The sequence below is a fragment of the Harpia harpyja genome, chromosome 1, assembly GCF_026419915.1.
Source record: "Harpia harpyja isolate bHarHar1 chromosome 1, bHarHar1 primary haplotype, whole genome shotgun sequence".
NCBI lineage: Eukaryota > Metazoa > Chordata > Aves > Accipitriformes > Accipitridae > Harpia > Harpia harpyja.
Genome location: NC_068940.1, coordinates 31,373,170 through 31,386,065, shown reverse-complemented (window position 1 = coordinate 31,386,065; position 12,896 = coordinate 31,373,170). Strand labels below are relative to the sequence as shown.

At 51.4% G+C, this 12,896-nt stretch overlaps 1 protein-coding gene across 7 annotated transcripts in view; it reads right to left on the bottom strand.

The window, feature by feature from the left end:
- Positions 1–12,653, bottom strand: part of MYT1 (myelin transcription factor 1) — a 65,124-nt gene extending 52,471 nt beyond the window's left edge. For 5 of the 7 annotated variants that reach the window (XM_052785196.1, XM_052785206.1, XM_052785225.1 and 2 more), the window contains exon 1: positions 12,403–12,653. The gene's annotated coding sequence lies outside the window, so the exon portion shown is untranslated. Of the gene's footprint in view, positions 1–11,818; positions 12,011–12,402 lie in introns of those variants that run through there. The other 2 variants (XM_052785244.1, XM_052785252.1) reach the window with 2 other exon arrangements.
- Between the last annotated feature and the right edge of the window lie 243 nt (positions 12,654–12,896).

Below are 12,896 nucleotides of genomic sequence, written 5' to 3'. Positions count from 1 at the left end.
TTCCCGGTACCTTCTCTATTCAATAAAAGCCAAATGCAAACCACGTCCCTTAATCTCCGAAACAGCAGCTCACTGCTGAGAAAATAATATAGATGTAACTTCCAGCATCACACACTTTCTTTTCCATTTATATGCAAATGCCGACCTTTCACCCAAGCTGTCTCAAAGAAGTATTTCCTTAAAAATGCAAATAGCATGTTGCAGGCAGTTACTCTGGTTGAGTCTTTCTTATATTATTATTATTATTTCTTTTAACCTTACCAGCACTGTAAAACACAACTGCTAAACTGCACCCCTGTAATAATTACTTTTCAGACCAAATCGAAAGCCTCCGTGGAGCCGATGTGTCGAAACACCAGCAGGAGAATTCAGCGCAGAGGAATTTTTAGAGATGGTTTTGGATAAGCGTGTCTTGGGCCAGTGGGAAGGGAGCAGCTCCAAGACAGTTTGCTGCCAAAGGGAACGACCTGGTGGCTCAGGGTGAGGATACAAGAGCATCTTCTGTCTTTTAAAAACCTTCCCACAGTGCTGCTGACACACAGAAGCCCTCAGGAAGGGGAAAACAACCTGTGTAAGCCGGGGAGGTCTGCGTGGGGTGAGCACAGCGGGTGCAAGGAGTATGTCCACTATTACTGCTCGGGTTGGACATGGATGACCTTCCCCACCTGAGGTGGTCTGGGAAGACCTTTAGGGTTGTGTGTGTGTGTGTGCATGGTGTATCTGTGCTGTACGAAGGGGCTCTGGGGCAGCATTAGGACTCCTGGGGCTGAAGATGAGTAGTGAGAAGGGTGGTTGAGGAAGGGGCCGGTGGGGAAGCGGCCACAGTGAGATGATGGATGCAGAGGAACAAACGAGATTAGGGGATTTCAGCTCCAAGACCCCCCTAGTTCACCTCTCTGCCTCCTAGCTGTTGAGAGAAGGGTAAACCTCCGGGGAAAGCAGCGTAGTACTGCTTCCATCTCCACCATGGCCGCAGTCCCAGTGCCAGCAGCAGCGTGCCAGACAGCCCTTGGCTTGCATCTCCTCACCCATGGGGATGGGGACAGGGTCATCCCCCCAAACCGGGAGCACAAACCCACCCTGGCAGGTTAGGCGGTAAAAGGAGACATCAGCAACTGCTGCAACCAAAGCCTCCCCTTTCTCACGGCTGCTCTACACCTGTATAAGGACGTACTCCCAGTGTGGATGGATGTCCAACAGACCGAGTTGGATGCATTGATCCAGCTCGGGTACTTGACACCCTGTGTCTGAGCCACTCCATCATCTTTGGAAATCAAGGGAGAAGAGGAAGAGCGAGCCTGAGCATTGTGCTTGTAGAGAGGATTACAAGGCTGCACGCTGGGGGGAAGCCAAATGTAAAAAGCAAAGGTTATAAATGAGGTTCTTCACGTCCAGAAATAGCAAGTGAGAAAAGCCAGCCAGACGGCCTTCCTCAGACAGGGTAACACGTCGTTCAGCTCAGTACCCGTTTCTCAGCAGCAAATATAGATTTCCCCAGTGTGTAGGGAAAGAGTAGAAGAAACAGGTGAGATATGAACTGATCTTTCCTCTATTGTTTTAGTCATCTATAGATTTAGTTGTCAATGACTTTAGTTCCTTCTGCAAACCTCTCGAGATGCCCCAGTGTTGACTGTCACAGCCCAAGTGAATGTGAATCTGCTCTGGGACCTTACCCTCAGCCCCACAGGTTCTGGGAAAAAAACACAGAGCTGCAAAAAACCCCACAAAAGCTGCAAAAACCCCACATTGCTTCTGCCAAATTTGGCCCAAGCTGGGCACACAGAGGTGTTTGAGGGACACAAACCCTTTTGCCCTTAACACAGGAATGGAGTCCACCAACAGCATTTGCTCACGCGGATGGTTTTCTGGATGGGCTTTTCTACCATGTGTGACACCAGGTCAGGCAGAGGAGGGAGAAGCTGTCTGGAAGAGCTGGGGAAGAGGCTGGCAGTGCCTCTGACACAAAGTTAGATGACTAAGTGGGCTACTCCCCAGCTGCCAGCTTGTCTTTATGATATTAAGCCTTTCCTCTCTGCTGCCATATAAGAAGTGAAAAGTTGACACGTAAGCGTGTGTCATACGGAGTCAGAGAGACAGAAGCAATAAGGCATAAAAGGAGGTGAGATCATCGTGCAGCAACAACTCCCCTGGGGTAAGAGGCAGCACTGCACAGTGCCCGCTGGCTCTCAGCCCCCCACCAGCATCTTTTCTCATGGCACAGGCTTGGCACACTCAAACCAAAGCCCATTTCCACGTCAAGCTTCCCGGACCAGGGGCACGCACAGGATGCCACGCTGCCCGCCGCGAAACGAGGCAATTAAGCTCACCCTTCAAATGGCTTCATTAAAAAGGAGCCCCCACCGCAGCGCGCGGCTCTGCCAGCCGTAATGTCACGGCCCCCCAGGATTATCACCACTGAATGGGGCGGCCACTGTGCACCACTTGCTCGAAAAGAAGGAGAATCATCAAATATGTTAAGTTTATAGCCCTGCTGGCACCGCTCTTAGCGCTCCTGCAGACCCCGTGTAATTGAAATTAAATCGAGGCGAGTGATACCTTTCTGTCCTTCCTATGGCAGCCTGCACTTGCTTGTGAATACAAAGTGGGGATGACAAGGAGGAGGGACGGGGCAGCAGCTGGGTGCCCATGGGCAGTGCTCTCAGAGCAGCTTTCATCCCCATTTCCAGGCACTTGCACGGGCTGAGCCCGCTGCACCGCGTCGGTTTTGTGCCAATACCGAACCGGAAGCAGGGAAAGCCCGAGGTCTCCAGCAGTGCGCTTGTTCCCCAGAACCTGCAGCCAAGGATTAGCTCATATCCTGCAAGCGGGAAGTTCATCTCTCCTCCAAATCCTTCTTTTTCCCAATCCTCCCCTTTCCGATGGGGTGTCCTTGCTCTCTTCAGCAATGCTCCTTGCTTAGCAGGCAAGCACGGCAGGGAAGCAGCCAACCTGCCAGAGCCGCTTTGCTGGCTCGGCAGCGACCGGCCTCCCCAGCAGCCAGGAAAGCCGCTCCATGACAGGAGGGAGCCGAAAGTTTCTAAGGGATGTGGGAGAGGAGCTGACAACTCCGTGTTCCTCTGAGACACTGCAGGCAAAGTTAACTGTTTAGACTGTCATTTTTTTTTAAAGCAACAACATTGCTCCCAGGCACTTTTTTTTTTTTTTTTTTTTTTCACTTTTTAAAATAAAAAAAACAGAGCAGCTCTCTCCAGTAGGCTATTAATCCTCTCCTGTCAGTTGTGTTCTTGGAGAGCGCATTTCTCTGGGCAAAAGCAGCGAGTTGCTCGCTAATTACATCAAAATATTGAGGGCAACAAACAAACCTTTAACTCCACTTGCCAGAAGCTTGCTAGATGCAAAGCTTCAAAATTCTGGAGGAGAAACATATGCAACGGCAGGAAAAGCTGGGACTCCAGATGTGCTCATGGCCACATCAGCTTTCAGAGGCACGAACTTTCTCTCCTCTCTGCAGAGCTGCTCGAGTTGGGCTAACTTTGCCCAAGATAACTTTACCCAGCATATCTCCCAGCCAAGGCTTTTGATGTCTTACAAATAAAGAGTTTTGGCTTTTACCAGGGAAGGGAATTAACTTATTTTTCTCTCATTCCTGTGCAGGCGCTTGGGTTTTAGGTACGGAGTGAGGACTGGACTCATGCACCAGAAGGAAGGCTCTTGCTTAGGCTTCAAGCCCCATTACAAGAAGGTTTTCAAAAGCTCTTGGCTGAAATCAGGCAACTTCTCTCAAAGCCCATCTGGCACCTTCACTTACCCCAGCAGCAGCCTCCCCTTGGGACACAGCTTCGCAGACCAGACCCATCCCTGCCCCAAAACTTTCACCGGACATACAGTCAACAGGGTTTGGGGGTTGACTTCATTTCCATCCCATCACCCCACATTGCCCGTACAGCCAGAATGGGGAAAGCCAGTGCCAAATGAGGAAAGCCCAATTCTGCGTTTAGGTGCTAAACCCGATGTTCTTCCAAGAGGGTTTGCATGTCCAAGAGCTGAAACAGGTGACTCAAAAGCAAGCTTTGGCCCCAAACCCATGGCTGCCAGACAGACATCACCTTCCACCCCCCAGAGCTGCCTCTCCCAGGCTGGAGAGCACCAGGGGCAGGGAAAGACTCCGGCTCTGAAACACAGGTTAACCAAAGTCAGTTGCTGGGGAGGTTTCTCTGCGCTACGTGGGTGTTTCTACACACAGGTAATTGGGTACTCATCACAAAACTTAACAAGACACGCTCGGGGAGCCCGGCGACAAGCACAAGGCAGAGTTATTCAAAATCAAATTGTTGGTTTCGAGGGCTTGTTTAAAAAAAGAAATTCAAAAGTGCTCAGAGTGTCACCTACAGGTTTTGCCAGCAATACCTTGGTTTTTAAATACTGTGTGCATGAAAGCTCCCCTAGAGCCATCTCTTGTACCTTATAATAATATTCACCGGGGGAGCCTCCTAATGCGGGGTTTGTATCCATTGCTGTTGAATACACCTGACTCCTTGGCTCACGGGGAGCGTTCAGGTAAACACACCCGCGAGCTGCTGCTCAGAGAGACGATTACAGTCCTCAGCATCGATCAGAAAGGTCTGATCGTGCCCATGAGGAGCAAGAGGCTTCCCCAAAACGGGCACAGACCTGGCTTGCAGCTGGTGTCCTAGGGAGAACCATGCGCTTACCAAATGGTTTCAAGTGAAGGAACGAAGAAACCCGAGTCTCTACTGCAGTTTATATTTAATTAGAGGAAAGGCAGCTTACGCAGCAGTTTCGGAAACATATTGTCTTGCAGCATATTGGATATTTGTATCTTAACAGCTCGACATCGATTTCTTTTATGTAAAGGAAGAGGGGGGGGAAGAGCACTGCGTGCCCTAAGTTGTGTTAGCTCCAAAGAGACGCCTGTACCGCTTGGACTAATGTTTAGAGTAATCAAAGGCGTGAACTCATGTATTATGTATGGGAACGAGAGTTTTCAGTCTTCTGCAAAAAGGAATCTCCAGCGTTTGGTATTTTGTTAGCAGGCTGGCACCATATGGCTCTCCCCTGCTGATATTCTTTCACACCAGAACTTTATGTTCAGATGCTTTAGTTAATATTTTACCCAGCAAGCATAAACAAGATGCAAAGATTGCAGTCGACAGCAACCTTCTCTTAAACCATATACCCATGTTAATAGTGAAGGCTGCTTTCAGCAAGTATTTTACCGAACACATGCCTGGCTTTTTTTTTTTTTTTTTTTTTTTTTTCCCCTGAAGGGTCCAAGCTGGGCCATTTACTTTAACTGCCTCAGCATCAAACAAAATACAAGCAGCGAACCTGAGAAGGACATTTTCACTCCCTCCCTACTCCATTTTCTGCCTGGTCCAAGGCAGCACTGCATGCGAGCAGGTGCCGCACACATACAAGGCGTATTTGTGTACAATTTAAGGCTGCACCTCTGCTTGGTTTTTGTTTCAGACTAGATTTTATCTCAGGAAGGTAGAGTTGCCTCCTCTCCACTACTGGAACAGGGATGGAGCACCAGGCAAAACTCACAGCCCCAGGGCAAGCCTCACCCAAGCTCTAACAGCCTAAACTGGCCAAGACCAACAATATGGAGCATCCAACTTGACAGGCTTTACTGACACTTGTGTTTCCCTCCACTCTGCCCCAAGTTAGACACAGAATCACTTTGGAAAAATGCAGCTTGGAGATTTGGCTCCAAATATTACATTTAAATTTCCTCCACCCTCCCCCCTCCAATATTCTTATTATTCTTTAATATTCTTAAAACAAATAGGACCTAACAGATGTCTTTCAGCCTGCACTCTTATTAATGAGAATATTGTAAGAATGGAAATCAGGTCACAAATGTTTAATACTTTGTTTAAAAAGTCTTCAGCTTCTTTAAAGAGTTCCACTAATCCCAACATGACAGATGTACAAGGCAGTTTTGCTCGGGGCAGATTAAAATTCTCGCTCTGATTTGCTCTTTCATTTGGTCTGATTAAAATAACATTGCAATTTTTTTTAATGTGCTGACTTCAAAATAAAAAAGGAAAGAATAAAAAGTGACCAGTAAAGGCCAGCATGATCACAATAAAAGCAAATTTATTGTCGTTAAGATAAAAAAGCAAGACAAAAGGAACTGAGGGACAGCCAGCCTATATCCAGGTTAGCATTAAAGCTCTGTGTTAAAGATAAAAGGGGGACCTTTCCAAACTATGTTTTTCCATTTGAAAGTGTTTATTAATCTATTCTCTCTGAAGCAAAAAGTTCAATGAAAGACAAAGATCAAAAGTATTTTAATTCAGGTGAAAATTATATTTTTTATCTTTTTTTTTTAAATAAAAAACCAAACCAAAATGAAAAGCAGAGTATTGCAGAGTGTGTCACTTCATTATTCTGCTATAAGACTGACACTTGCTGGGAACAGCCTGGCTGGTAGAACAAGGTGATCTCAGCCAGCCTTTCCTCAACGTAACTGTGCCTGGAAATTCCCCGTTTCCCTTTCCTGACATCCTTTCACACCAGACCACCCTTCCCTGGACAAGCTTTCACAACTAACTTCATTTCCTCGCTGCTATAAAACACACCGGGCATCTGAGTCACGTATGAACGCGTGCGTGGCAATCAATACACCAGGATGCTCTGATCGGCTGAGCAGAGGAGCGGGAGGTGGGATGGAGCTCACAGCCCGTATCCTTTCCCCACGCTCATCTGTAAACAAGCTGGAGCCACGTGTGCCTTTACCCTCTTGGATCTGCCCGAAAACGGCCACACTTCCCAGTGCCAGCTCCCTCCAGGGCACTGCTGGACCAGTTTCATACAGGCATTGCTGCATCAAAGGCTCCTGTAGCACGGATGGAGGCATTGCTTTAAAAAGCAGCCAGTGATGATCAAAATACAGTCTCCCAAAGGGCAAACTCCTCCTTAAAGGGACCAAAATTTCACGCTAAGATCTCAGGCTGTTAGTCTGAGCCTTGCTGGCCCAAAAACCTTCTCTGCCTCCCCATCCCCACCTGCAAAACCACAGCAAGGCCTCACAGAAGTGTTGTGGGGATGAATAACCTCAACAATAGAAAAACACTAGTTTTGTGTTGTATACTAAGCCGTTTTTCCTTAAAATTCCAGCTTATGCCTTCTGTAAGAGAGTCCACAGAAAATCCACAAAATGTTTCAACTTTTTGAGGAGTTGCTCTATTCAGGTGACTTTTAATGTTTACATTCTTTAAACATAAGCGTTCAATGCACGTTTGTGCCTCTCAGACGTCCTCACCTCAGTGCCCACCTCCAGCTATTCCCAGGGCAGAAACAACCTCCCCCCCCACGCAAGATGCTGCAGCAAAGCAGCTCCGAGAAGCTGAGGGATGCCCTCCTGCGCTGCTGCTTGCACGCAGGGGAAGCCCAGCGAACCTGCACAGGGAAAGAGACACTTGGAAACTGCTTTTCACCTTCTGTGTCCCAGCCCTGTCCCAAAGGGCCAAGCCACCACGCAGCTGCTCCCAGCAAAGCAGCTCCCAAGTTCTGCAAGGGCAAACGCTGCGCTTTCACAAATTCCCTTCGATGCCAGGAGGGGAAACTTGCTTCTTCCAAATATATACACACAAAGCCCTTTTCTCCTTGGTGAAAATATTTGCGGGGAGCGGGGGATGACAGATTTCCCTCCCATCTCTGAAGGGAGAAGAAGGGATGCCCCAGCCCTTCTCTTTGCCATTACTCATGACCCAGATCCCAGAGCAGAAGTCTCAAATTCATTTCACTCGAGGAGCAAGGTATTTCGGTGCATTTCTCCCATCCCAGAAACTTTTCACAGCATGTGCTTATCACCTCACTTCTCTATTCACGCCATGATCTCCTGTCTATGGACTAGGTGGTGGATCAAGTTTCTACTTTTCAAAGGTAACCAGCCTCAGAAGCCATACGGAATATTTTAAGATGGGAGCTTTCACACAAGCCAGCCTTAAGGATGTCAGAGACACCAGGGTACTCTGCATGACGCACCCCAGGAGACCAGCGCTGGTACCTAGGTGGTAGAGTTGTTCTTTCTAGAAACCAGCAAAACCCAGGAGAAAGATGGAAAGGGGGGGGGGGGGAAATGGTGGAAGGCATTAGGTTTCCTGACAGCAACTTCTGCCCTGTCAAAACTCTAGAAATACCTGGGAACTGAGAGGATGGGTGGGAGTTAACCCCAGGCTGATAATCCCTTTCACACAGCCGCTGTAAGGCTATCTCCCAAAGCGACAAATAAACCTGGAGTCTGGGGCCACCTTAGCCTCCCTCCTGGGTGTCAGCATCCTTGTCTGCACAGCCAGGGAGCAAACAGCATTTGCACAACAAATAGCTCAAAGAAGGGATTTGTTGGAGGAAGAAGTGTAACACACAGTGGTGTATTCCCAGCTCTGGAAGTTTACAGCTTGAATCCTCCACCCTCAGCTCCCGTGTATGAGAAAGAGGAACAGCTATAAAGTGATGACAGGAGATGTCCTTCGTCATTAAGGAAAGAGCTCTAGCAACTAAGCCACACAGTTTACAGCTGTAAAAATAAGTCCTGCCATTTACAGACTGACAGACACACACACACAAAGCAAAGGGGAGACCGGGTCTTGCCCCCCACTTTGCCATTAAACTCTCACATCTGACTTCCCAGCGATAACGCGATGCTTCCCCCGTCTCCCTCCCCTTCCCACGGCTGATTTCATGTCTTCTGGGAAGCCCAGCCCAGCCGTGGCGATTTCCCCCGCACGCTCCGGCCTTTACTGTAAACCTGCCGCTTCCCCCTCCTTGGTCTGCTCTCAGGGGGCAGAGGGTCCCCCCAAACTTCTGAGTGGGATGCATGCCAGCACCTTTTGCGAAATAAGCACCCCCAGGTTGCAAAAGGAGGGCTCTATCCCTCACCGGATAGGGAGCTAGGGACCATTTTGCATTGCACTGACTTAATTTTGGGGGGGGGGGGGGCTCAGGAGTATAAATTCAGCAGCCCTCCTCAAACCCTGATGCAGAACCACGGTGGGATTTGGGGAAGGGAGAAGAGTTTATATTCCTGAGCTCCAAAAGCTGGGTAATTCAGCCTGTTTAGGGTGTATTGCTGACTTAAGGTGCGCTGCTCCCCCCCCCCCAAAGCCCCAGAAGAACAGCATGCCCCACCAGGGAGCCAAGTTTGGAGGCAGCACCCCAAAGCCGAGGCTGCCCGGGCGGGGGGGGGGGGGGGGGGGGGGAGTTTAGCACTATCTGCTAAAATGGCAGCTGCTCTGACGCCGAGTTACGTCTTGCAAAGTCAGCCCTGCCCTCATCATCATCATCATCTGACTGCCAGGAACCAGGACCGCTCCACTGCCGGCTCTCCCGGGGGCTCCGCGGGACGGGAACGGGGGGTGGGGGTGTGTGCAGAGCCGGAGCTTCCCCTGGCCACCCCCTACCCCCAGTTTGCAGCTTCGGGTTGTTGGAGAAAGTCCTGGCCCAGCTGGGTTAGTCGCCGGCCTAATGACTTCCCCCAGCCCCCGACTGGAAGGCACCTGGGCTTGCTGTGTGGCCCCCCCCCTTTCCCTCCCACCCCAGCCCGGGGCCATTAACAGACACAGCCCGGCTCTACAAAACAAAAGCCGGGGGGGGGGGGCTTGCCGCCCTGACCCCCGGGCTGCTCTCCCCCTGCTCGCTGTCCCCCCTGCTTTGGGGACAAGGCTGAGCCCGGGGTGGGGGGGGGGGGGCAAAGGGACCAGGCACCGAGTAGCAGCACGGACCGGGGAGGGGGGAGAGAAGGGGGGGGGTAGGGGGGTTCTCGCCCACTTCCAGCCCAGGGTTTGCCCAAAAGGGAGGGGACACCCCGTCCCAAAGCCACCAACGCCAACCTTGGAGGTGACCTCAAGCACCGTCCCGCAGCGGGACGCCCCCCCCCCCCAGCAGGGCCAAGCCCCCGGGGATCCCCCCCTTGTAGGGGCTCCCGGGAAGGGGAGGGGGGGAGCTGCATTTCTGGCTTTCCTACAGTACGAGGTGCCCCAGCTACCCCCTCTCCCCCCCCCCCCCGAGGACTGCTGCGGGCCGACGGCAACCCTGAGGGGTGGGGGAAATTCCCGGACCCTGCTCGGGGCAGAGCAGGGGAGAAGGGGTTCTGCCCGCCCTGACCCCTCCTCGACGGGACCCCCGCGAAGCTGCCACCCCCGCGGGACAGTGCACCCCCCCCCGCCGTAACGGCACCCCGGGACAGACCCGGCCCCGCCGCTCCGGGGTACGCGGACCCCAACTCCACCGGGACAACAAGGAGCAGCTCCCGTCTGCTTTCTGGGAAGGAATAAACCCAACTTTCTGGAGTTTTCCTACTCTTCTCACCTTTGGGATCCCCCAGATCCCTATACCAGTTGCAAACAAACAAACAAAAAAAAAAAAAGGCAAAAATAAGTTATTCTTGGTCTTCCCGAGGGAGAAGAAAGAGGGAAAGGAAGGGAAGAGGGCAGGCAGGTTTGAGAGGTAAAGAGCCGAAGGGAACAAGTTGTGCCCGGGTGTCTCGGGCCGCAGCAGCAGGCGATGGTTTGCGCTTTGCAACATGCGCCTGCTCCAATCTGCGCCGCTCGGGAACAATAAACAGGATCATACAAAGAAGTGGAAAGGCGGCATCTTTGCTTCTGGTTTCTATGACAGCATCAGAGACAAACCAACTATAAACTCTAATTCCTGGATTCCTCCTCCCCCCCAAACCCCCTTTTGTCTGCCATTAATTAAAGTGGCCATATGGAAAAAGCTGATAATAAGAGCAGATGAGCCAACGAAAGAGTGGGAAAGGGAAAGAAAGAAAAATAATAATAATAACTAAAAGTAGCGGCAAGGCGATGGCGAGGATTTAGCCTGGGCTTTTTTGCACTTGTTTTCAGCCGCTGCTCGGAGCGAGGGGGCTCAACAATAGCGGGAGGAGAGCGGAGCGGTGGGCGCCGTGTGCGCTCCCCCCCCCCCGCCCTGCACCGCTGCTCGGCCAGGTTGGGGGGAGCGGAGGGCAGCCTCCCCCCCCCCCCCCCAGCAGCCCGGCTCCGGGGAGGGGAGGGGGGGGTGTTGCACACCTCTGCTCCAAGGGGGCTCGTCCCCACGACCTGCCCCTTTGTGTGGGAGAGCCTCGGAGGGTGCTGAGTGTGTGTGTTCCCCCCACACTTCTTTTGGGGCCGCCTCTCCGGGGAGGGTCGGTCCTACCCGCCGGCAAACTGCGCCCCAAACTCAGCCTAACTCGCCAGGGTCGATCGCGGCGCAAGCAATATCCTCAGGCATCAGCCCCCTTCCCTCCACTCTGCCCCCACCTTCCCCAAATGACCCCCCAAACAACAACAACGACGACAACAAAACTTTGCTAAAATTGATAAAGAGATTAGCCGAGCAAAGCCTCTTCCGAGCTAGCTAAAAATAAGAACCCGCAGATTTCTGCCGTGGTCAATGTATAGAGAGAAATCCACAAACATGGCACACTTCCCTTGTTCCTCGCTGCTATAAATAGAGAACTCTAAAGTAGTCAATATTGGGGGGGGGGGGGGGGCCGTAATTAAAAAAAAAAAGAAGGAAAAAGAAGAGGGAAAAAAAAAAGAAAAGTCTCCCAGTGGTAAGAGCGAGCACCCGACAGGCGACCCGAGCGGGCAAGCACCAGCCCTCCGCACACGCGTCCATCGGCGAGCAACCCACCCCCCCGCTTCCGCGCCGGGGCGCGGAGCTCCTTAAAGCCGGAGGAGTAGGAAACTGCAGACTTGGGTCGGAGTTTTTGTAGTAAGGGGGCTGGGGGGGGGTGGGCTTGGGGGGGGGGGGGGGTAGAGCCCGGAGAGGGACGCGCGGAGCCCCGGCTCCCCGCACCGCGGGCGCGCACCGCCATCAGCACCTCCGAGAGCTCCGCGGGCGCGGAGGCCGCCGCCGGCGCAAACTCCTCCCGGCGCCCGGGAGCGTCTTCTGCTAACACCGCGCACGCTTCCCTCCGGATAAACATCCACCGATCTCGCGGTCCACAAACCCGGCAAGCATCCTCTTCCAGAAATAGTCAGAAAGTTTCCCGGCTGAATGCGATGTTGTGCTTTTTTTTTTTTTTTTTTTTTTTAAATAAATCTCCCTTCTCGTCTTATTCAACCTCTTTTCAGTCAGAAGCATAACATGTCCACTAGAGTCTCGCAGCCAGCCAGAGAGCAAGCGAGCAAAGATGGACCTAGGAGCATGATGATCATCATAAAAATCCCCTCGGTTCTCCAGTGCAATTTTCAAAACAACAACCCAGCCTTCGTGCTCTAAAGGCAAAACGCCTGCGTCTGTTTACATCAACTGTGTGCTCCGAAAGCCTTTCCCCTCTGTCTCAATCCAAGGGAGGGGAGGAAAAAAAAAAAAAAAAAAAAAAGAGAGAAGGGAAAAAAAAAATAAAAGAAAAAAGCCAGCATTATCTGCCTTTGTCAGCGAAAGAACATAATATTGACTTACCTTTCCCCACAGCTATTGTCTGCCCCTTTGCAAAATGACATCACGGAAACCAATCATGAAATTTGCATGGGGGAGGTTGTGGGGGGAGAGTTCTTGGAGGGCAGCCCACTTCCCTACACCAGTAACACGCGTGTAAGACGGGTTGTTGGTTTCAATTAAATATCTGATACTCCTTAGTGTGTGAACTCTTAAGCCTGCTAAAGGCAATGTCTCATTTACTTAATGACCGCTCTCATTAATGGAAATGGCACAGAGGGGGCTTGCTGTGCCTTCCCTTTGTAAATACACTACCCATGAACCCTTGGGGTTGCAATATATCTGTTTACTCTCTGAGGTGAAATAAATTTACAGTATAGCATCAAAAAGAGAGAGAGAGAGAGATGGAGCTGCTGACTTGAGTGCATGGAGAGTTGGGGCTCTCCCAGCCCCGCCAGCCCCTCTCACCTCGCACTCCCCCCTCCCCAAGACCCAGCAGAAGGTGAGTGATTTTACCC